Below are 5,000 nucleotides of genomic sequence, written 5' to 3' on the forward strand. Positions count from 1 at the left end.
AAATGAACAGAAAACCAGCGGATAACCCTTCCAACCCTTCCAGTAATAACAACAAAAAGCAAACCAAACCAAATTAGAAAAAAAGAACAAGAAATACATATTTAAAAGCCGATTCTGATTTCAAAAGGAAATGGGATCAGACAGAACAAACTGAGGTTACGTTTTAGTTTATAGGATGATGGCCCTCTAACTTCTGAATTCAGGTTAACAAATTCAGCACACACACACACACACACACACACACACACACACACACACACACACACACACACACACACACATACACACACACACGACTGGTATATCAAAGGCTTTGTCGTTTGTTTTCCTCTCTGTGTGATGGTGCATATAAAAAAAAAAACTAACATTTTGGGCCGACCTGGTACATAATGTTTAGACTTGGTTCATCTTGCGCCTGTTCTATACAGGACGTTCCTACACAGGACGGTCTAGTATTGTATATACTTAGATATGGTGGAAAACACATTAACAGTAAAGGTAATAAATATATATTTTGTATAATACTCAATGCGTTCGTGTTGACACTGTATAAAAACGTGTGCATGGGTACACTTTGCCGCATAAAAACTCAACTTTGTCACCCAAATTTCTTTTATGTACTTTTCCCATTTAGATAGACATTAAGAAAAATGCAACAAAACACATTCTGATATTTAAAATATTACTTTACTGTTAAAACAAACTGATACGTAATTTCAAGTCACTCAGTTGGTCGCTTATAACCTGAAGCCAGTCAAAGACAAACCAGGTTTCTGGGACCCTGTCGATCGTCGCGCCATCTGGAATAGAGTTATCTCCACCTGTTTCATCTTAGGAAGTTGGGACATTTTGGGCTTCAACAGTCAACCCACCCACCACACCTCCCTTCTCCCAGTGAACTATAATTAAGACAATCCTCCCGAAACAATTGTGTAAAATGAAAAATCTCAGATCAACTTAACATTAGTTACTTGATAGTGTTTCTGATTATAACTTTCATCTAAATGTTGCTTAAATTATTCATTTTTTAAAATATGTATTCCTTTAATGCGCGATAGTAACACAGAATAATCTTACCCATTTTTTGTTTGAAACGTAGAACGAACACGTCGAGAAGTCGGTAAGGTTTGCTGCAGTGATGGCGTCAGTGTACGTGAACGGAAAACACTTGGATGGAGTTGATGTTGTAGACGGACAGAAGGCGAAACCATCACAGTCGGCGTTTAGACAGAACACAGAACATTCGAGTGCAATCTCCACGTTGATGTCGTCTGCTAGCTCCACGTCGAGGTGGTCGTGGACGTATTTTTGAAATATCGCTGATCGTACAGTCGGTTTACTGACCGCAGCAAGACCTCCTGTACCATTTATAAGTGTATAGAGAAATATTATACAAATACGTGTACTAGCGTTTATGTCCATGTTGCTGAACGCCGCTGCTCCTTCTCACTCTACCTGAATCTTGTGATAAGAGATTGACATAATCTATCATCTAAATACACGTGCATCCTTTAAGAACAACTCATAATTCAATTTGCATATACATGTACACAAATGATCAACTGTAAGTACACAACATTATTGAACATCAAAAGTTGTCAGCGTGAGGAACAGATGTTTTCTTTTATAAATTTATGTTTTAATAATGTAAGTATCTCACTCAGGATAGATATTAGTAAGTAAATATTGATGCCAACGGCTAAAAATAATAAAACGTTTTAAAAATAAATATAAGTATACAACATTATTGAACTGTAATCCTTTAATAAAAACTTGCTAGTTTCAGGCTATTACATATGATTTATTAATGAAGTACGTTCGTGATGATAGATCTATATCAAAAAGAAAATACTGATACCACCCGCTAATGTTAATATTTGTCTTATTACTCGAAGACGATATTGCGTCGATTTAATGCGATAGAATGTTGTAATAATCTTTTTTTTTTTAATTTTAACTTATTTGTTCGTGCTTATATTCAATTAAGTTTCAAGCACGCTGTCCTGGGCACACACCTCAGCTATCTGGGCGGTCTGTCCAGGATGGTGGGTTACTTGTTAGCGGTTAGTGAGAGAGAAGAGGGTGTAGTGGTCTTACACCTACCCACTGAGTCCTTAAAACGCGCTCTGTGTGGGAGCCGGCACTGGGCTGCGACCTCTGTACCTACCAGCCTTATGTCCGATGGCTTAACCACGACACCATCAAGGGCGGTCTGCCTTACAAAACACTGATGGATTTACTGCGCTTTGTTCAATGCAGAACACAAATCAATAAGCAACGTCAAACCAGAGAGCTATTGGAGCCAGCGAAAACGTGAGGGCTGTGGGGGAGGAAGGGTCCAGTTACCCCAAGTGATTATAATGCCATTTACGTTTCAACAAAAAATACTTCATGTTTTTTTTAATTGTTTTTTTTTAATTATACCCTCTATTTAGGGTTCGTATCTACATGAAAATCTATATATTAAAACTGGCCACTGCTACAACTGTTCAGTTGGGTGGTATATCAAAGGCCGTCGTATGTTCTTTCCTGTCTGTGGGACACTGCATATAACAGATCCCCTGCTGCTAACAGAACAACGTAGCGGGTTTCGTATATTCTGTCCTGTCTGTGGGACACTGCATATAACAGATCCCCTGCTGCTAACAGAACAACGTAGCGGGTTTCCTCTATGACTACGTGTGAAATATTACCAAATGTTTAACAATCAATAGCCGATGATTAATAAATCAATGTGCTCCAGTGGTGTCGTTAAACAAACGAATATTAACAATGTAGACCTCCTATACCTACCTAAGAAAAACCTCTATATTAAACCTGGCCAGTTAAAGAAATGTTCAACCCGGTGAGGATTGTATTTATTAACATCAATACTGCATCCTAAAATAACACATAATTGATACAATAAAATTCATTGGGGTGTATACTGCCAAATCAAATCCCATTGACGACAATAGTAACATATGTACCTGCAGCGTATCAATCGACATAAACACCACAACTATAAATACTACCACCCCTCCCCCTCAATAAATGGGGTTCAAGCTGCTCATTTCAGAGATAACGGGTAGCGTCTATGATTACCCTAATTCCGCACAAACTTTTTGTAATTGTTTTACAAGTACACCCATACATGTTTCAATCACAAGGCTACTTTACTTGACACAGTGGTACTAGATGAAATAAAATGGCATACATTTTTTGCCCATATGAAACTAATTGTTTTTACAACCAACACACTCACTTTTATCTCCAATCACAGGACTTGTGATGTTAATTTCTCTATCAAAAGTTCGATGCACTTCAAACTTTGATCTATCCGGAAGTTATTTGGTTTATTATGAATTGTTATTTGGTTTATATGGATTGTGTATATGCATAATAAAACATAAAAAATAACCACGAACCAAATTAACCCAAAGTGGTCAAACACTAAATACCAACATCAATGGCAAACCTAGAGACACAAAACCCCCCAAAAACCCCAAAACAAACCCCGCTAACATTAAAATCATTTAAAGTTTAATACACTCACGTCAATTATATTCAACACGGAGCAAACATGTGTAACGTTTGCATAATACTTTGGAAACCATACAGTACTTAAAATCACTATATGTAGCGCGATCGATCTAGGATCGATTCCCGTCGGTGGGTCCATTGGGATATTTCTCGTTCCAGCCAGTGTTCCACAAATGGTGTAACAAAGGTCGTGGTATGTACTACCCTGTCTGTGGGATGGTGCATATAAAAGATTCCTTGCTGCTAATCGAAAAAAACCTTCTCCCCCCTGGTCGAATAGCAGGCCATGCCAGGGGTAAGACCGGGGGGGGGGGGGGGGGGGCATGCCTGAACCTTAGTGGATAGAGGCAAAAAAAAACATGGTTTGAAGTTGAATCGAAAAATGTATTCCATGAAGTGGCGACAGCTGGTTTCCTCTCTCAATATCCGTGTAGTCCTTAACCATATGTCTGACGCCATATAACCGTAAATGTGTTCAGTACGTCGTTAAATAAAACATTTCCTTCCTTCCTTCCAATAGTATAAGTTAAATGGAGTTACTGCTCTTTGTTCAGCGCAAAACACAAATCAATTAAGTACATCACACCACAGGGCCAGGGAAACCGGCCTCGGTGGTGTCGTGGTTATGTCATCGGCCATAAGGTTGATAGGTACTTGGTTCGCATCCAGGTACCTCCTCCCACACAAAGCGACACTACACCATCTTCTCTCTCATTAACCACTAACAGCTAACCTACTCTCCTGGAGAAACAGCCCAGATAGCTGAGGTGTGTGTTCGCCCATGGCAGCGTGCTTGAACCTTAGTTGCCTATAAGCACTAAAACAATTTGAAATGAATAAAGGAATGAGCCAGGGAAAAGGTGAGGTTTGTGGGTGGTAAAGCGTCCATTTACCTCAAAATATTATACTACACTTCACGTTTCAACAGCAAAAACAAATGTAGTTTTTTCTTTTTAATATAAATTAAAATATATTTCTACCCTTAATTTATGCTTACTCAAGAAGCAATCTGATTAAAATCAGCTCCACTGGCCTGTACTATATAGCTGGAAATTAAAGACCCAGCGGAGCTGATTTTAATCATATTTCTGAAGAAACATTTCTATATTAAACCCGTCCAGTGTTTTAAATGTTCAGTTTGATAGTCAAGAGACTTCTTTCCTTTTTACATAAAAGTCAGCGACTGTGATTGTCTACCTGAAAGTAGTGGAAGGATTATTTGTTTGGCTACACGTCATTGCGTCTTATACTAGGACTATTTGTTTCTAACATAATATGGCCATTTCTACATTAAGTTTGAAATGATTAAGACAATATAATCAGTGGCGGATCCAGAAAATCCATTTAGGGTGTCCCAATGACATGTAGCCGAAGGCCACAAACGTTCCAGAAGGGATTCCTCGGATTCTTCAACGTGAAAAATGAACAAAATTAAATAAAAATATAATTGTCGCATTCAAAGGGTGGGGCGGGCCCTT

This window comes from Gigantopelta aegis, chromosome 10 (genome assembly GCF_016097555.1).
Source record: "Gigantopelta aegis isolate Gae_Host chromosome 10, Gae_host_genome, whole genome shotgun sequence".
NCBI classification, from domain to species: domain Eukaryota; kingdom Metazoa; phylum Mollusca; class Gastropoda; order Neomphalida; family Peltospiridae; genus Gigantopelta; species Gigantopelta aegis.